This window comes from Podarcis bocagei (genome assembly GCF_964188305.1).
Source record: "Podarcis bocagei genome assembly, chromosome: 13".
Taxonomy (NCBI): Eukaryota; Metazoa; Chordata; class Lepidosauria; order Squamata; family Lacertidae; genus Podarcis; species Podarcis bocagei.
Window position 1 is genome coordinate 2,239,021 of NC_138138.1, and position 20,548 is coordinate 2,259,568.

General features: G+C 49.0%; 2 protein-coding genes across 2 annotated transcripts in view; both read left to right on the top strand.

The window, feature by feature from the left end:
- The window catches only part of LOC308572488 (putative CENPB DNA-binding domain-containing protein 1), a 258,614-nt gene that overhangs the window by 97,233 nt on the left and 140,833 nt on the right, over nucleotides 1–20,548 (top strand). The window lies entirely within an intron of this gene.
- FAM222A (family with sequence similarity 222 member A) overlaps nucleotides 1–20,548 on the top strand; it is an 86,090-nt gene that overhangs the window by 782 nt on the left and 64,760 nt on the right. The window lies entirely within an intron of this gene.

Here is a 20,548-nt window from a genome sequence, read left to right on the forward strand (position 1 = left end):
ACGTAGTGAAGTTTTCTCAGAACTGACAAGAGAGTGGTGTTTTCTTTGATTACCTGGCAAGCCTTGTGTGTCTTGGAAATCACCTGCCCCCCACCCTGGGAACGTCTGTGTGTGTGTGGGAGGGGGATGTACCTTCCAACTCTGCAAGTCTGTGATCTGTGTGGAGAGGTTGGTCTGCCCACGTGCCTCACCCCCCCCCCTTGGTCCTCCTTGGGGCAGGAGCAGGAGGTGGGCATGTACCTGTGGTTTTTAATTTCTAAAGGAGCGCAGGGGTGCTTTTAATGAAAAGGGTAAATGTTGCTGACACATCCTCATGGCCGCAGTGGGATGGAGAACAAGGGAGATCTCAAGCAACCCACCTCAGCAGTACATTGATTTTCTTTTTAGGCTACTGTTTGGAATTCTTGGCATTACATGTAAATGGAGGGGGTTTTTGGTAGCGAAAGGAAATCTGCTGTCTTGAATAATACAATATTTTTTTGAACGGTTGACAAGTAGACTGTTGGCCTCCTTCGCAGAGATGTGTAACCTGGGGGGGGCTGGACCCCCCTTTTTAAAATTAAATTATTGAACGCTTCACAAACTTGCATGCTGCTGTGCTCCTGAATGTCCATTGCCCCTGACTTGGGCACCTTGGCTGGAGGTGATGCTTCAGCAGCCTCTGGGGGGCCATACGTTTGCCACCCCTGCTGTGGAACTACCTGAGCCTCTTGTGAGCAGAGGGGGTGGGTGGGCAAAAGGCTTCTGCCTGGCTTGCAGCTGGTTGCTGGTCTGGTCCGCCAAAGCAATTCTGTCTTGGGAACCTTAGATAAAATGCTGAGAAGCAAACCTCCTTGTGCAGGGGCAGTCTGCCATGATGACGGGGAGGTAGAGGCAGAGCTTGGGGGCACCTGGCTGGCAAGTCCTGCGAACACGACTAGTGTTGGACTCAGTGGGTTTGACCCAGCAGGGAGATGATCTTCTTGATGTCCCTCTATTTACTCATTTAGTTTGTAGATTAAGAGAAATCCCATTTTGCTGGAGGAGGTGGAGGCTTTCCAGAACCTGCATTTTTGTTTGTTGTGCCCACATCAGGGGCTAATTTCCTGCTAAGATCATGCCCATCCTTTAATCCGGAATCTTTTGAGAAAGAACAAGCTCTGAGAAGTAGGAGTTTGCTTGGCTGTGTTGTGAGAGGCACAAACAAATGCAGCAAACATTATCTCCCCATCCCCCTGCAATACAGCTCACCTTCCAGCTGGCCCTTGTCTTTCCATGAAAGGAGCTTACAGTAAATGTGCTTATTCCCCCCCACCCCCTATTTTTTTATAAAAGTGCAGTCTCGGCATAGTGCCTGATGGGTTGGGCTGCACACAGTAATTCTGGGTCTGAAGAGGCAGAGGCTGTGCAAGAGTTAAATTGCAGTGAGGCTGTGTGTCTCTCTGCCCCCCCCCATCCCTTTTAAGCTGATCTCGTTCCTTTCACATGACCAGGGATGGATGAGCGCACTAACCTCCTTCTCTCTGGCTGAGCAGGAGCAGAAGAGCTCCATTTAGTGTCTCTTACAAAGAAGCTGTTCAGCCAAAGAGCATCTCGTAATCCGAGGTCCGAGGCATCTGGCGAATTAAGGGCAGAAACTTAGGCGAGGGTCTTAAAGGGGCCGAAGCTGCCTGTCTCTTAGGTGGGGCAGAGAGGCGTGCCTGTGAATGGATATAAGGGGAGCTGTGTCAGATGCGACTGGTCTTTGTATTTAATTTATTTATATCCCTTCCTTCCCCCCAAATTGCATTCAAGGTGGCTTCCAACGTTTAAAAACAGCACCATTGTTATTATTTTTTATTAGTGGCATTTATTAATCACCTTCTATGCCATTGTCTCAAGGCGATTTACCCATAAGATAATGACAAACAGTTAAAAGCATAAAAACAACCAGTACCTTTAAAAACAAGACTGGTGCCCTGACAAGTGGTGAAGACCCCTTTACCCAGCTGGGGAAGCCTGTCAGAGCATTTCCAGGAGGTGTCAGTGGGCAGGGAAGCTTTTCCATAGAACAGGGGCAGCCACACTAAAAGCCCATCTCCAGGTTCCTGCAGAGCATGGCTTTCCTTCCAAGGGTCTAATTACCCACACAGTGTCAGCAACGTTATTGGCCCGTGGCCAGTACATTCTTAATGTTATAAAATACAAAGTAGTGAAAAAAACTAGTTTAAAAAACCAAGAGTTGTAATACACCAGACCCCGTTTAGAGCCAGCAGTTTGCCCTGACAGCTGCCCAGTGGTCAGCGCTGCCTGCGCCTCCCTTTCCAGAGGCCTGTTCCAGGAAGACACAAAAGAGGGAGCCCGCCTGGCCTCTCTTGGGAGGGAATCCCGCCTTCTGGGAGCAGCTGTAGAAAAGGCTTGCTCTCGCATCCCCGCCAGCATCTGGTGCTGGGGGGACTGAGAGAAGGTGCTCCCCTGAGGATCTTTGCACCCGGGCAGGTTCAGGCCATAGATTTACTGGTCATCAGCAGCACTTTGAATTGTGCCTGGGATCAGATCAGATGTCAGTAAAGTGGTTTTAACTGGAGAGTAGTGTTCCTGGCTGCTGGTTCCCACAGTGGCAAACTGACCCTCTAGACTTGAGGGCCCCAGCCTCCTCCTCTCCCCGTGGCTCAGCAAGAGAGCAACCCTGCCTGAAACCCTGGAGCACTGAGCCAGGTGGGCCAAGGCGGCTTCCTGCGTTCCCCAGCTGGTCTTGAGACGGTGTCTGTTGCAGCGAGGAACTTTGGAGCTCACAGGGAGAAGCACCTGCCCAGTTGCATTGGGTGTTTTGACCTGCAGGTTCTAGGAGATGGACTTATGCCTGCTACACAAGGCCAGGGTGCTTTTCTGGGCTGCTTGGGAGCTGCACTTCAAAACGTCTGGAGGGCACCAGGTTAGCGAAGCCTGGATTAAACGTCCTCCTGCCACAATCATTTTCTGCAATGTGCTCCCATGCTGTTGATCCACATGGATGTGGTGTGGCAGCAGAGCAGGAAGCTGTGGTTTATAACTCAGTGTTAGGAGCTGATATGTATATATTCTGGCCTTTGAGCAGACCTATGCTCCTTGCTTTGTAGCTTAAAAGGTCAAGGGACCCCTGACCATTAGGTCCAGTCATGGCCGACTCTGGGGTTGCGGCGCTCATCTCGCTTTATTGGCCGAGGGAGCTGGTGTACACCTTCCGGGTCATGTGGCCAGCAGGACTAAGCCGCTTCTGGTGAACCAGAGCAGCGCACGGAAACGCCGTTTACCTTCCCGCCGGAGCGGTACCTATTTATCTACTTGCACTTTGACGTGCTTTTGAACTGCTAGGTTGGCAGGAGCAGGGACTGAGCAACGGGAGCTCTCATAGGGATTCGAACCGCCAACCTTCTGATTGGCAAGTATTAGGCTCTGTGGTTTAACCCACAGCGCCACGCGCGTCCCTTGCTTTGTAGCGTAAGACTAGCTAAATTGAGGGATGGGAAAGACCACCTTCATGTTCTATCAGCGTCCATAGTTCTTGGGTGCCAAAGCCAGATTTAAAATTTTGTTTTTTTAAGCTGGTGTCTGGAGTTTTCCACCATGGGCTAATTGCAGACCTTAGTTGGCAGATAAAAACCATATGTAAAGTAGTTATTATTCATTTTTTAGAAACTTAGGTTGGAGCAAAAGTATGTAAGCTTTCAGGCTTTGTAGGGTGCTTTGCTAGGTGAAATGTGAAGGGAGCAGCATTTCTGGCGCAGATGGAACAGGTTGGCTTAGTGGCTGAATACATTTTCGGAAGGAAAAACCTGCTTTCCAAATAGCCCAGCCCTTGTGAACTTTTAAAGCCTGCGTACTTTTTAACCCAACTTAAGTCACTTGAGTGAAAGATGGTAGCTGTGGGGTGAGGAACCTGTGGTCTGAGGGCCACATTCCGTGCAGGGTGGCCTTCCAGGGCCACATGCAAAAGTGGGCACAGCAACAAATGTGCATTTTGCCTTTTTACTACAAGGCTGCTGTTTCCCTCTGTGCTGCATCCATCCAAGCAAGCGGGGGGGGGGCTGGGTTTGGCCCCCCAGGGCTGCAGTCCCACATCCCTGATTTAGAGGGTGCTGCCTTATGTTTTGCATGGATGTGGCCTCTCTCAGCCATAACGCGCTATGATGGCCTTACCTCCCCCCCCCCCCAGCATACCTCACAGGGCTGTTGTGAGGCTGAAACAAGATTGCCATAGAATGGCAGAGTTGGAAGGGACCGTGAGAGTCAAACCCAGGACCCTCAGATTAAGACTTTTGTGCTCTGCTGACTGAGCTAATGTATATGAAATGATAAAACAAACCAAAAAGGGTGGGGGGAGAAACTAAGGTAAATGGTAGCTTCTAAGGTTGTAAGCTCCTTGGGCAGTGGAGGAGTTGCATGTAAAAACCTTGAAATAGTTGGGGGAAAGGGAGAGAGAGAGAGAGTTTATTTGGATTTGTAGCGAAATCTCAGCTCATTTCCTCCTCCTGTGCTGGAACCTCTTGATAATGACGGTGCCTGCAGATCATAGATCTGATCATTTGGAACCAAATATAACCCTTGGCTTCCTTCAACTTTATACACCTTTTGAAAGGCTCCAAGAATTTGGTGGGTCTGTCTCCCCAAGTGGCACCTGCCACTTTCTTTTCCCTGCATAAAGATCCATCTCCGGTTTTAACAGGTCGATAAATTTCCGCTTCCAAGTCCCACCTCTCAGTTTCATGCTGCAAGATATTTCAAGCCTGAAGAGGGAGGGCCATTAAAAATGCAAGGCTCTGAGCCGCTGGGTAGTGATCGGGGGCTGCAGGAAGGCAAAACTCACCCTTCCCCCCTTTTCTTCCTAAGGTAACACTAATGTCTCAGCAAATGAAACTGATCTGTAGAAAACATAACTTGAAAAAAGAGACATTGCACATACCTTTGTAAACCAAGAAATCTTTAATAAAAATATTATTTTTTTAAAAAAGACGTTGGCCGTGTGCTTGAGTAGTGAAATGGGACTTCAGTGGCCCACCTTCCTTCTTCCCTGGGACCACCTCCTCTTTCCATGTGTGAGGATAAGGAAATATTTCTTTACAAAGCGGATTTCAGTTGAGAATTTGTTGGGAATTTGATGGCCTTTCACTTTGGAAGAGTCCTGATCCGGCAACCCAGTTGCTAAGACAGTGGCTGCCAAAGTGACTACTTCTGGCCCTTGGGGGAGGGGGGTGCAGACTCTGAAAAGCTGGTATCACCGGATCACATCCATCAGTTTCATTGTATTAATTAGACTAAGTAGTTTTAATTAGATTTTGCAGTAAAGGTGTAATGCATTGTTGCAGTTTTGAATTTTATTGTGTTATTATCTTCCTTGATGGGTCCTGCAGACCACTATTCTGAATCATTCTTCTTATAGGGCAGGGGAGGGGGCACTTGGGGTGAGTTCATGGAGCCAAGGGGGGCAGTGGCTGGGGAAAGTGTGGGGCCCCCTGCTCTGAACCTGCTGCTACTCCCTGGAGTGGAGAGGGAGGAGAGGCAGTGGAGGGGCATTTCTGAGTTCCCGCTTCTCCTGCTTGCAAGAGAGGCGTGTCAAGTGGCTGAATGTGCCTTTGCTGTGCGTAAAGGCTGCAGGTGTGAGGGCCATTAATGGCTGCCCTGGTCTGCCTGCCTTGCCAGCTGCCCTTACTAAGCCTCTGAGTAAGCGGAGAAGCTAGATTTTAGCCATCCACCGTGAAAACATGCTTAACTTTTTTCTGTACTGAAAAGAAAACGCAGCTAATGTCATTTTAAGAATAATTTAAAATGTGTTACCCAATTGCAGCCCATTTTGCATCCTTCTCCAGGTTGCATATGTGGGTTTGTTTGTTTTTTATTTGAAAATAATGATCTTGAGCTTATTACAGCACTTTAGAGCACAGGGCGATACTTAACAGTCTAAAATGGAGAAAGGGGGAAAGTGGAGGTCTGAGTAAACAGGGATTCTTCATATGGGGTTCTTTCAGTTGCACCAGAGACTTTCCTGAGTCCTTTGTATGGTGCATGATGTTCTCCCCCTCCCCCCCGTCCTCCTGCCCACATGCAGAGTGCCTTCTTGTTCCTGAACAACCACACTTGGTCTTCTTTCTCTGTGGCAACTATCCTGATGGGGTCAAAAACTCTGCTTTGATCCCTTGCAAGCCTGTAAAGGAGGAAAGAGCTGGCCTGTTGCTAATGCCTTGAGAAAATATGTGACTCTCTGGACAAGCTGCTATGCCAAATATAAATGACAAATTGCATTCAGGACTTTCCAGGCAAGCGAAGGAGCGAGAGAGGAAGGACATTTCTCTCCTTTTTCTCTTGCCTGGTGCATTCTTTGGAAAAAGCTAATATTCCTGCAAGGTAATTCAATCAAACAACGATTCCTGTCTGCAAATGCGGCAGAGAGGCAGGCTTACAAAAGCCCTTGCTTTTATTATCTCCTGCTTGCTCGAGAATTGCTTTTCTCCCTCGAGTGAGCTGGCTAAAGCTGGCTTTATTATGTTAACCTATTTGTGTGTCAAGAGCTATTGTGCCGCTCAGTATCTCTGTTTGTGTTTGCTTGGCACTGCAAAGAAAAGGGCAAGGGAAGGGAGAAGAGGAGGAGAAATGGCCGGCTGGTCAGTGCCTGGCACTTGGGGGGGGGAGCAGCACCACTTGCTTGCGTCTCCCATGTTTGCTCAACCCCCAAGGAGGGGTCCGCCATAATTATCAGCCTGCTGCCTAATAATGTATCCTAAAAAGCGCACCTCTTTGAGTTTTTGTAGTGTTTGCGGCAGGGATGCTATTTCTACTTTGGTTCTGCAACCTTTGCTCACCTAGTACCCCTCAATGTTTTAGCCTGCAGCTAGAGGCTACCCAGTCTGCACCCCATCTGCATCTAAGTCTCTCTCTCTCTCCGGTTTTGTAGTATCTGACACAGACCAATGGTCCTTCTAGCTCAGTATTACCTACACTGACTGGCAGCAGCTCCCCAGAGTTTCAAATGGGTCTCTCTTAGATGCTGGGGATGGAACCTGGGTCCGTCCTTCTGCATGCAAGGCAACTGCTCTACCACTGAGTTATGCCCTTTCCCAGATCATTAGCCCAGCTGGGGAAACCCAGTCAAATGGATAGAATCATAGAATCCTAGAGTTGGAAGAGACCACAAGGGCCATCGAGTCCAACCCCCTGCCAAGCAGGAAACACCATCAGAGCACTCCTGACATATGGTTGTCAAGCCTCTGCTTAAAGACCTCCAAAGTAGGAGACTCCACCACACTCCTTGGCAGCAAATTCCACTGTCAAACAGCTCTTACTGTCAGGAAGTTCTTCCTAATGTTTACGTGGAAACTTCTTTCTTGTAGTTTGGATCCATTGCTCCGTGTCCGCTACTCTGGAGCAGCAGAAAACAACCTTTCTCCCTCCTATATATGACATCCTTTTATATATTTGAACATGGCTATCATATCACCCCTTAACCTCCTCTTCTCCACTGCGTTCCCTTCATCTACCAGGCTTGTAATTCTGTCAAAAAACGAGATCAGGTTAGTCTGACATGACTTATTTTTCAGAAATCCATGCTGACTATTGGTGATCACAGCATTCCTTTCTAGGTGCTCACAGACTGTTTTCTTAATGATCTGCTCCAGAATCTTCCCTGGTATTGATGTCAGACTGACTGGGCGGTAATTATTTGGGTCCTCTCTTTCCCCCTTTTTGAAAATAGGGACAACATTTGCCCTCCTCCAGTCTGCCGGGACTTCGCCTGTTCTCCAGGAATTCTCAAAGATGACTGCCAGTGGTTCTGAGATCACATCTAGCAGTTCTTTTAATACTCTTGGATGCAGTTCATCTGGCCCTGGAGACTTGAATACATCTAAACTAGCCAAGTATTCTTGTACTATCTCCTTAGTTATTCTGGGCTGTGTTTCCTTTGCTGAATCATTTGCTCCAAATTCTTCAGGTCGGGCATTGTTTTCTTTATCGGAGAAGACTGAGGCAAAGAAGGCATTGAGGAGTTCAGCCCTTTCTGTGTCCCCTGTTTGCATTTCACCATCTTCTCCTCTGAGTGCCCATAAAAGCCTTTTTTGTTGCTTTTAACCTCTCTAGCAAGCCTGAGTTCATTCTGTGCTTTAGCTTTTCTGACTTTGTGTCTACATGTGCTGGCTATTTGTTTGAATTCCTCTTTGGTGGTTTCCCCCCTTTTCCATTTTTTGTACACATCCTTTTTTAATCTTAACACAGTTAAAAGTTCTTTAGATAGCCACCCTGGCTTCTTTAAGCACCTTCCATGTTTCCGTCTCATTGGTATTGCCTGACGTTGTGCTTTTACTATCTCCCTCTTAACAAACTCCCAGCCATCATGAACTCCCTTTCCTTTTAGTATTACTGTCCGTGGGATCTCACCCAGGATAGGGTATAAATAATAAAATTACTAAATGTATAAAATGAATTGGGTGGTATAAAAGATATGCAGCAAAAAAAAAAAAAAAAAGGGAACCATGGAGGGGTGGAGGTGGAAGTCTTTTGATAAGAAATTAGAGAATGAAAATGTAAGATGTGTATTATAGGTCTTTGAAAGTGCATAAATAAAAATTCAAAAAACTAAATAAAATATTATTATTATTATTATTTGCCAAGTCCAGTCGGAGCAGGAGTGTCTTAAGTTCTTGGACAGAGAAGAATTTCCCCTCCGTCTTCTTGCCTTTGCTGTCCCAAAATATTTTTAACTGGATGTGCCCACCCAGAGACCTCCTGCCCTCATTTCTTTTGTCAAAAGATCTCAGGACAGTGAGCTTGATGCTTTTCTGGTGTCTCCTCACAACAGCCCTCTGAGGTGGGCCATCCAGTGTGCGAGCAAGTACCTGGCCCAGGATCTGATCTGTCCTGTCCAGCATTTAATCCCTTTGCCACATGAGCTGGATGTTAAATAACCGAACCCCCTAAATGTAAAAATCATGGTGGTTCCTTTCCCCTCAGCTGCTCCTCTGAGGATTTAAGTAAAATGATACTGTGCTTCAATAGACCTCCAGTTTGGAGAAAATGAAGAAAGCTGTTGGGTTGAAAGTACTCCAGGCTGGAGAAAGCTCTTGTTGTTTTGACTGAGAAATAATTAATTAATACTTACTTTTTATTATTTATACCCTGCCCATCTGGCTGGCATTCCCCAGTCACTCTGGGTGACTTACAGCATATATAAAACATTAAAATATCAAGCATCAACTTCCCAATACAGGGCTGCCTTCAGGTGTCTTCTAAAAGTTACCGGTATGTATCTTCTTGACATCTGAAGGGATGGTGTTCCACAGGGAGGGCGCCACCACCAAGAAGGTCTTCTAAGAAAGCACTTTAAAAAGAAAGTATGAAGGAGCCGGTGGTCTTTTTGATTCACACGTCCCAGGAGTCTGCAGGATTTCTGAAAAATAAGTCATGTCAGACTAACCTGATCTCGTTTTTTGACAGAATTACAAGCCTGGTAGATGAAGGGAACGCAGTGGAGAAGAGGAGGTTAAGGGGTGATATGATAGCCATGTTCAAATATATAAAAGGATGTCATATATAGGAGGGAGAAAGGTTGTTTTCTGCTGCTCCAGAGTAGCGGACACGGAGCAATGGATCCAAACTACAAGAAAGAAGTTTCCACGTAAACATTAGGAAGAACTTCCTGACAGTAAGAGCTGTTTGACAGTGGAATTTGCTGCCAAGGAGTGTGGTGGAGTCTCCTACTTTGGAGGTCTTTAAGCAGAGGCTTGACAACCATATGTCAGGAGTGCTCTGATGGTGTTTCCTGCTTGGCAGGGGGTTGGACTCGATGGCCCTTGTGGTCTATTCCAACTCTATGATTCTATGATTCAGACTCAAAGGGGTAACTGAACCCCATTTACCTTCCTGGGTGTGTCTCCTGACTTTCAGTACTGTGGGGACTTGAATAATTTTGAAGGCTCCACCCAGGGTGGGTGCCTGTTGTGACCCTGTCTGAGTGAATGGCCTCGCCTCCTCCCAAAGCAGGTGGAAAATCCTGCCTGGTGCCTCCTCACGGGATTCCATGGAGCCACACGAACACTCCCTAAGCATGCAGTCAGCCACCTTACTGCCCCTCAAGGAGACTCAAAAATGGGGGTGGGTGGGGTGCCAACTCCTCCATGTGCAGGGAGCCCCCACAACCCAGAAAGGCTACCTTTTCTTTCCCTTTTTCTGATACGCCATAGCAAGTTCTGATTTATTGATACGCCGTCTTTCTGCCCAGAGGAGACCCCGAGGCGGCTCACAAACAATGCAAGTGCAGATAAACACGTAGCAATGTAAATGCGGTGAGAATGAGGCAGAAGAGTAACATTTCCAAAGTATTTGAGGGCATTCATTTTCCTGCCCAAAAGACAGCAGATTGTCCCCCACAAAAACATGAAAAGAAAGAGAGAGCCACAGGGAGGACTTAAAGTAGCAGCTCCTCCTTTTAAGGGTCCAAGGAAGGCGCTGGGAGGCAGGTGCAGCAGCCTCTGTCCTTGAGAGCGAGTTACAAGTTCCTACTTTGGATCTAGTGTGAAAGCTTCCTCCAGCTGCCAGAAGTTTGCAGACGCCTCTGGTTGGGAGGCCAAATTGGATTCCCTTTCCTTGTGACATGGCATTAAAAGCCGGGGGGGGGGGATGTTTAAGCCTGTTATGGGTCTCTTGGTGACCCCGAGTGCACCCTTCCACCGGGGCACATGAAATTCTCTCTTGGCCAGAGGCTGTGGACGCACTTAGAGTTGGGCTGAACGTTACCTCACTTAGCTAATAAGCTGACGGGGGGGGGGGAGAGGTTAGGATGACCTCTTGAAGATGCACACAGCCGGATGTGCCCCCCAGGGCTGTGAGCTACTGAAGATGGAAAGGTGTGCAGATTCCTCACTCAAGACAGATCTTTCCTGAATGGCAGATGATGGATGCTGTCTCTGGTTAAAAGGGGGAAGCCCACAGCCCAAAGGGTGCCTGGCTTCTGTGGGGGAAGGACGCAGAGCCCCAGGGTCCACTGAACTGCCTGGGGGGCATTTCTGGAAAAGTTGTTTTGCTCCTTGGTAAGAAGCAGCCAAATAATGAGCATCAGGAGCCCCAGTTTGAAAGTCCTTGGTCCTCATTGGCTGCTGGAATAAAGCCAGGGGCACATTAGCCCAGCTTTTGTCCATCCTCTTAGCTTGGTGGCTTCCATTATCTCCTCCCCTTACGGCTGTCCTAGAGGGCTGTGGTGGGACACATGGGAAGGTTAAAAGGGTGTCTCTGTACATGTGCGGTTGTCCTGCCCTGATTCTAGAGCTGTGGTTTTCTTGCTGTTTTGTGCATTGCATTGATTTTGTAGCTGTAATGGAAATGCTCCCTTCCTCCTAGAGGTTTTGAGGCCCAGCACCTACTATTTTAGAAATTGAGCATCCAGTGATTGCCCCCCCCCCGCCACCTTGCAGTAAATGCTGTGGGAGGATTGCAGCACAATTCCATTTCTGTGAGCTGATGGGGGTCCTTAAAACAAAGCCCCTCTTTGTCACCTGGAGGCGATTCTGACTGTCCCCTGGGTGCTCCCCGGCTCCTTTTGCAAGGAGCTAGCTTGGTCTCTGGGGAGCAGCATTGCCCCCAACTGGGGCTTTTATTTGACCCTCTTCTTCTGCCATCTCTTCAGTGGGCAACCAGTCACAGGCCAAACAAATGCAAAACCAGGGCTTGTGGGGTCTGTGGGGAGTCCGTCTGGAGGGGAAAACGCAGCTCTGCGCTGGGCCAGAAGCCATGAATGCAGCAGCTCAGTCCCATCCTGTTCCCCCTCCGCCCGCGTCTTCCGTCCTTCCTCCCTCCCTCCATTTCAGGGTCTCGTGGTGGCTTTTTCCTGGAGAGGCGCACAAACGCATCTCTTTATGGCTGGCTGTAAACAAGCTTCCAATAAAAACAAGTTAATGACCTGAAACCGACAAGAGCCTGCTGGGGATTTTTTATTGCCCTGGAGACTCCTCTTGCCAACGAGGAGACGGAGCAGCAGGGCTGTCGTGCCACCACCCCACCCCCCACCCGGTGCCCCAGCCTCCTCCCACCCCCGCAGAAAGGCCAGATGATTTCTGGTGATCTCTGCAGGGGCCACCTCAAGTGCTTTAACTGGTTCCGACCTTCCTTGGGCATTTAGTTCAATAAAAGCTGCAGAAAGGGGCAACTGAGGGGCTGGAGTTACACAGAAGATGGAGCAAGCGTGTTTTCTCCTGCTCCGGAGGGTGGGACTCAAACCAGTGGCTTCAAGCTACAAGAAAGGAGATTCCGACTAAGTATCAGGAGGAACTTCCTGGCAGTAAGAGCTGTTCAACGATGGAACGGACTCCGCCTTTGGAAGAAGGTGCTGCACTCTCCTTCCGTGGAGCTTTTTAAACACAGGTTCATAGAGTAATAGAATGGTAGAGCTGGAAGGGATCCCAAGGGACAGGAGCGAGTGAGCCTGGGTTCTGCTTGCCAGTTTCCTACGGGCAGCTGGGACCAGGATGCTGGGGTAGATCCCCCCCCCCAGCCTGATCCAGCGGAGCACAGGGCTCTTCTTGCGTTCTTAAACTTGCCCAATGTCTCTTGGTGGCAGTTCACTGTCCCATTGTGTGTGTATGTTACTGGGGGTGAAAATGGGTCTGGTCCATTCCTGCTAGCCCATAACTGTCTTGTGGACTCATAGCATCATAGAATGGTAGAGTTGGAAGGGACCCTGAGGGTCATCTAGTCCAGCCCCCTTGCAATGCAGCCATGACAGAGGGCCATCCAGCCTCTGCTTAGAAGCCTCCAAGGATGGAGTCTGTTCTTCTGTCAAACAGCTTTTACCATCAGAAAGTTCTTCCTGGTCCTTAATTGGAATCTCCTTTCTTGCAACTTGAATCCATTGGTTTGGGTTCTACTCTCCAGAGCCGAAGAAACAAGCTGGCTCCATCCTCCATGCAACAGCCCTTGAAATATCTGAAGATGTCTTTCTCATGGGGTCGGTCACAGTGAAGTATGTGAGGATTAAAAACTGTCCATAAGCTATCCCTGCCCCTCTGGGTGTTGCTTGGGAAAGGCCTTCCATCCTTGCGCTGGTCTGCCTTCCAGCTGCTGCTCCTTTTAAAAAAGAAGCCTTTTGTTTCACCTGCCTAACTTCTGTAGGCCATTTTTTTTTTTAGCAGCAGAAGGAGAATGCCATGGGGTGCGGAGGGGGGGGGGGAGCTGGGAGCAAAGCTGCCTTTGTCGTTGGTAAGCAAACCCTAATAGAGCAGTAGAACCTTACACTTCAGAGGCTTCATCTGCCCCACACAGCCAGGCTCTGTTGCAACTTGCAGGATACCCAGGACCTGGCAGGACGAGCAAGAAGTGGCCCTCCTACTCATATGCCACAATTTGCCAGCTGTGTTAGTGCCCTGCCATAATCTATGACCCCAGGCAGGTTATTGAGTGTGCAGTTAGTCATCCAAGAGCGACTTTATGTTTTAGAAGACCAATTAAGCAAAAGCATGTTTCTAGACCACATGGGACCAGAGATATTGCAGAACAAGATGTAGGCAATTGCAGGTGAAATATCAGGTATCTGAGAAATGTTGGGAGGGTGTGTGTGTGCTCCAGGCAGCCTTTGCCCTGTTCCACCACTGCAAGAATAAAATAGGTGAAGAAAGCAGAAATATGCATTGACAGTTAATTTTCATGTGTTCTCTTGGACACGGAATGTTGATTAAGAATCTGGACCATTTTAAATACTGAGGCCCTGCTGATGGTGTGCAAAACGGAGAGTTCTGTCCACGGCGGAAGACTTCCATCACAAAGAAGGAGCTATTGCTTCTTCTGCCCCAGGTATAAAGCCTGCCCCCAGTCCCAGGGTGTAGTGAGTGGAATAGCCGGGCAACTAGCAAAGCCTCTTGCTGAATGACGCTAACAAATCAGTGGCTTAGAAAGAATTAAATTTGCAGCGACCGCAGCTAAACTCCATTCACATGTTGCGAATAACGAGTTAACACACTGGGGGGGGGGGTGAGAGAGGCCTGTAGCTTTTGATGCCTGGTGCACCTGGCTGGATTGGGTTGAATTGCCCTGTATATGTTACAAAGCAGCTCTTCCCCCAACAAATGATAGATCGGTTTGCCTGTTCATCATGACTCAAGGATCCCCCATGGAACTGGGGCAGAAAAGCACAGATTCGGTGGAACTAGTTGTGCTTTTAGGCTGCAGCCTGATGTTTGTCATTGCAGGGGGTTGGACTAGAGGACCCTCGGGGGGCCCTTCCAGTTCTGTGAAATGTGGCTGGAGTCATCAGCTGGGGGTGGCGGGGTGAGCTGGTTGCTTTGCTGGATTCTTGCATGGACCCCTTCCTAACTGTGCCCTCGGCACCCTGATGGGTGTGCCCCCAGCTCCAGGGGGGCGGGCAGAAGCTGCTGGTTTTCTGCACCTCCAGTTGCCTGGGCAGTTGGGTGCGGGGAGAGAGGGATAGAGAAGATTGAGGCTGGGGACCATTTTTCTAACTCAATAACTGGCAAGACAAGACGGAGTCTGCAGATATAATTAGTTTGCAGCCACTGCACTTCCTTGATTTAGCTTCCTCGAGCTGAACAAGACAAGGCTGCTCGACCCAATTAGTGGGTACATCCCAGCAGATAAGAGGCTGTTTCTCTGGTCCAGAAATCTGGGTGGGTTATAAAAGAGTGGGAGGAGAAAGAGAGGAATTGTTTGGGGGTCTTTATTCCTCAGAGTTGGAGAGATCTGTGTGGTTTCCTATAAACAAAATAAAATTTGTTAGCTGAAAAGTTAACAAATTGTCAACTGTAAAACCAGTAAAGCTGCTTCTGACCTCAGGGAGTCACCCCAGACCACTGAGGGCCCTCCTGGCTTGGACTGGAAGGTTTGCTTGCCATCCTGAATGGCCAGTTGTTTTTGGGAAACCCCCAGCAAGGAATCAGGTGAGCCGCCCCTGGTGCCTTGGGTTCAGCATCCCGTCAAAGCAGTGCTGCTGCTGGGTCAGACTCCAGCCTGCCTTGTTCACCCTGCTTCCAGCAGTGGAAGCTGAGTGCAGAAGCAGCGCGCTCCTCTCCCCGAGGGTGGGAGCCAAACCAAGGGGAAGACAGGGGAACGGACTCCCTTGGAAGATGGCAGGTGCTCCTTCATTGGAGGCTTCTAGGCACAGGTTGGGTGGCCGTCTTGGCAGGGATACTTCAGCTGCGATGCCTGCAATGCAGGGGGTTGGACTAGATGACCCTCAGGGTCTTTCAACTCTACGGTTTCTTGTGATCCCAACAATCCTGCCTCTGACAGTGGAACTAGGAGCTATTGATGACCCCATCCTCCATGAGTTTGTAGAAACCCCATTGAAGGCCCATGAAGTTGGCAGCCATTGGTACATGTTGCCCCTGCGAATGGATTTGCTGCCCAAAGAAGCTCCTCTTGTCGTTGGTGCTGGACCTGCCTTTGTCCATCCTCACAGCATAACCAGACCACGTTTCACACCTCTCTCAAGGGGAAGCATGATGGCAGTGCATGACATTATGTAGTACATAGTTAAACTATGAAACTCCCTCCCACTGGAGGCAGTAGATGGGTCAGCCCCTGCCGGCCTCCCCCAGCTCTGAGCCAGAGTGTCTCTAAAGATAGCACCTCTTTCTGTATCAGGGAAGGTCAGTTTGAGGGGACAAATTTGGCCTGGCCCAGGGAGGGCCACCACCTTGGATGGCTTTAAGAGAGGATTGGACAAATTCATGGAGGAGGGAGCTAGCGGTGCTACTTGCCACAAGGACTACTAGCCACAACTGTTAGGCTCTGCCTCCAGTAATGCTTCCACCTATCAGCTGCTGGAAACCGCAGGAGAGGAGAGGAGAGGTTTCTGGTGCTCGGGTCCGAATTTGCAGGTTTTCCACAGGCACCTGGCTAGATGGGCCACTGGCCGGAACAACCAGGCTTTTCTTTTCTCCTTTTGCTTGGCATCCCAAAACGTTGCAATGATGCCCCGAGTTACAGTCCCCAGGGATGGGGGCTTATCAAACCACTCTGGGAGGGGACCAGGGTCTCCTGCAGCTGCCAGCACTCTTTGCAAACAACAGCTCCCAAGGTTCTCTGGACAAAGCCAGGATTGTCTGACGTGGTATCATAGCGCTTTCAACATAGGTCGTGAGTGTGGCCGGGGTTGGCAGGGCGCTGGGACAAGTGGTGCAGCCCTTTCTGTCTGTCAGCATCCCCTTTGTAATGTCGTGCATCAACTCCAAAAGCATTAAATAGATCCTGAAGCTCCAGTTTCCCTTTGTGGTGGCTGGTGGGGGGGCTTAGATGCACTCATACCTGTTTTTTGAATTCTGATCCCTCCCTACTTTCCTCTCTTGTTTGGAGGCAGTTTTGCGGCTTGGCTCCCTTGCTTGTGTCTCCTGGATTTGTGCACGCCGTGGGTCCTGTTCTGAAGGCACTCAGTGGCAGAGCGTGGCACAAGGCCACAGGTTGAGTCTGCTATGGCTACAAGTTGAAAGACTCTCCGGGGATAATACTGCATCTGATGTTGTAGGAATGGTATAAGGCAGCTTCCTATAGTCCATGGGGGTGGGGGGGGGGAGACAATGAAATGATATTGTTTTCCCTCCCCCAGCCAAGATCTCACTCAACCCCTGGTGAAGTTGAGGCTGGGCGAATAAATTAAAGCCGGCAACAGATCAAATGGCTGAGAAGACAGAGATGATGGATCACCAACGCTCGGTGTTTTGGAGAGGATATTTAAAAGGGAGTTGCTAGAGCTGCCTGAAGCTCCATCTGGTCCAGCTTCCTGAATCGAAAGCAGATGCCTCCAGGACGTCCACAGGCAGGATAAGAAAGCAATAGTAGGTCTCCCCTTTAGCACAACCCATCAGATTGGCATTTGGAGAGGGAGAGAGAAAGTGGAACATGGAGAAGAGGAGGTTAAGGGGTGATATGATAGCCATGTTCAAATATATAAAAGGATGTCACATAGAGGAGGGAGAAAGGTTGTTTTCTGCTGCTCCAGAGAAGCGGACACGGAGCAATGGATCCAAACTACAAGAAAGAAGATTCCACCTAAACATTAGGAAGAACTTCCTGACAGTAAGAGCTGTTTGACAGTGGAATTTGCTGCCAAGGAGTGTGGTGGAGTCTCCTACTTTGGAGGTCTTTAAGCAGAGGCTTGACAACCATATGTCAGGAGTGCTCTGATGGTGTTTCCTGCTTGGCAGGGGGTTGGACTCGATGGCCCTTGTGGTCTCTTCCAACTCTATGATTCTATGACTCTATGTTTATTCTGTTCTCGCCTAGTATGAGCTCCCTGAATTTGTTTACCCCTTAAAAAAAAACCTACATTTTTTAAAATTAAATAAATTTTATTAGTATTTTCCACACAACAACAACAACACGAAAAATATCGAAAAATAACAATACTTTTTTAGTTTTTCGAATGTTGGTTTTTGTGTGTTGTGTATTGTTAAACAACCTACATTTTAGTGTGCGCTAGAATCTCCCCGTTGGATCAGACCAAAAGCACATCTAGTTCAGCCTGGCTTCCCACCATGACAAACGAGATGGCCTTTGGGGGGGCCACAAGCAGGAAATGAGGACAGTAGCCCTCTCTTGCTGTGGTTCTCCAGCAAGCTAGACTTTGGCAAGGGACATTCACTGGCCAGAGTGCTGCTTTATTATTATTATTATTATTATTATTATTATTATTATTATTATTTATTATATTGTTGAGCTGTGAGGGTGGACATGGATAGTCAAAAAAGGGGGTTGATCTCTGTTAAAGCTGTTTCAGTCGGTTTCCCACACCATATCTTGTGGCAAGGAGTCCCTGAGTAACTCTGGCCCTACACATAGCCGTGGACATGCCTTAGATCTGGTGTTTGCCTCCGTGAACGTTGGTGTTCCGATACTAAGTTCCAGTGGAACAAAAGAAGTGCCATGGTCAAATCACTTCTTGGTGCAACTGGACTTCTCTGCAACCCTTCCCTTCTGCAGGGAGGTGGGGCTGATTCGGGTGGTCCACCCCCACCACTTAATGGATCCAAATGGTTTACAGAGAGTGGTAGGGGATGTCTTATCCTATGTTGATGGACTCTCAGCTGATTCTCTGGTGGTCTGCTGGAATGCGGAGTTAAGGAGGGCTATCAACTGTCTGGCTCTGAAGTGCCCTCTCCGATTGCATGGAGCTCAGATGGCCCTGTGGTTTTCCCTGGGGCTGAGGGTGTTGAAATGGCTAGAACATCAGTGGCCAAAAAACTCATTCCAAATTGGGCTAAACATGGGTTAGAGCTCAACATTGAGCCGAACAAGTGGTGATGGCGAAGATGTTCTTTGCCGCCTCTATTGCATCTGCAGAAAACAGTTGCAGGAGACTCTTTCAGGTGATCCGTAGGGTGATAGAAACACCTTTGCCATCTGGGTCCAATAAGAACTCCAAGATCTCCTGCAACAAGTTTTTTGCGGGTAAAGTGACTCGAATTTGGAAGGAGATAGACTCCACCATGAGAGCAGGGCCAGGCAGGAGATTCCCAGAGCTCTGTCTAGTCACATTGTATAGGGTCAGTTTCAACCTGTTACCTTTGAGGATGTGGACAGGCTGCCTGGCCTAGTGAAACAGTCCCCCTGTCTTCTTGACCTTTGCCCACTCTGGCTCATAAAAGCCAAGCCTCTTGCTGGATCCTAGCCAGGATGGCTCTGCCTGCCTCCACAGTCGAGGCAGCAGTGCTGGAAGGTGCCGGGGGGGGGGGGACGACGACGACGCTTGTGCTCAGGTCCTGCTTGCGGGCTTCTCAGTTGGGATTGGGGCACCTGGCTGGCCACTATAAGAACAGGATCCTAGATTAGATGGGCCGTTGGCCCGATCCAGCAGCCTCTTCTTATGCCATTATGAGCGGAGCTGGCTGGCTGCCAACCTGACAGCGTTTCAGCTCCCACTTAAAATCTCTGATCGATGGTCAATTGATCCTTCTCTGAAAATCAGAGCCACTCAAGGCAACACGAGGGTGCTACGTGAAAATGTGTCTTCAGTTTTCTTTCTTTCTTTCTTTCTTTCTTTCTTTCTTTCTTTCTTTCTTTCTGGACTCTTTCCTCTTTCCCCTCCTGGCTGAACATATATCCACCTCCTGCCTCACCCCCCCCCCTTACAATGTCCGTAGATCCTGCTTTTAGAGAGGCACTGACCCTCATCCTGTTCCTGCTCCAAAATTTGTTACTGCAATAAAGCCGAGAGGTTGTTAAAGGATGTCAGGGATATAAACTGCGTACTAAAAGTTCCCTGTCGAAGCTTTAGATTATACGAAATCTTGGTTTAATTGCCTCTTTGCTGGATTTATGCAGCTTATTCAGTAACTCTTTATTTTGTGTGTTCCAGTTTTCTTCCTCCCACTCTTTTGTCCTTTACTCTTCAGGTGTAGTTGGAATCAGCTTTGCACTCAAAACATCAGCTGTCCCCACAGAAGACTAATATCACACACACACACACACACACACACACACACACACACACACACACACACACCAGCTCAAACCAACATGGGCCAGAAGTCCAAGGGAACGTAGAAAATTAGGCTGTCAGCTGCAGACTTCTGCTACCTAAAAACCTCCTGCTTTTTTGTTTGCCATTTTACTTATCAAAAAAGGCCAAGTCTCTAGTCCTCCTGACTGTGAAAGCATGCTTGGAAAGTGCCTGTGTGCAATGCTTTCTGGGGTTTCAGGAGCCTGGGCTGGGGGAGAGATGCCTTTTCCTGCAAGTCTTTGGCACTTCTTTCCGGTGGCAAGATCTGTTGCTTGTAAGATGGGAGGGGTGTTGTTCCTGCTGGTTTTGTTCCCTTCCCACAAGCAGTGGGAGTCTCTGCCTGGTTTCTTGGCAGAAAACTCACTGGGTTGGCTGGCACCCTTTTCTTGGCTCTCTCAGTTTTTTCCTCTGGCAGCCGTCACAAGAGCATATGCCACCTCCCTCCCTTTCTCTTCCTCTTCCTCGTCCCTAAGTAGGTAGCAGGGAAAAGGGGTGTTCTTTGAAGTTTGAGACCTGGATCATGCAGCCCTACTGCTGTGTGTGGGTGTGGCAGTCTGGGGGCCACCTTATCAGGCCCCCAGGACTCTTCCCACCCCCCGCACCAGCCCTGTTCTGTGCCTCCATGGAGTATTTTTGCCTGCTGGGAGGTGTCCTTGGGCAGCAGTGATGCCCTTGGAGGATGGAGAGGTGTGTGGGGGGAATGTTCAAGCCTCTGACTTTTTATGTAACTGGAATGTAGCTTTCTAGAGTGAAGTGTTTGCAAAAGGAAGGGGCACATTTAGTGCCCTGGTGCCACCTGTGCCACATGGCTGCTGGAAGCTGCCCACAAGGAAATGTGGCCCTTCAGACGGAAAGGGCTTTCTGTCCCTCTTTTAATGCAACAGGGAGACAAGTCATTGGTTCTTCGGTGAATGACTCTTCTATTGCTTGAGAGCCAGTGGCACAGTGGTCAGTGTCAGACTAGGACCTGGGAGGCCAGGGTTCAAATCCCCACTTGGGTGTGAGGCTGGCAGGCTGGGTGTCACTGCCCTCATAGGGCTGTTGTGGGGTTCAGATGAGGAGGGGGAGGAGAACGCTGCCTCCTGCCTTCAGCTCCTTGGAGGAAAAGTGGGAGATACATGCAAT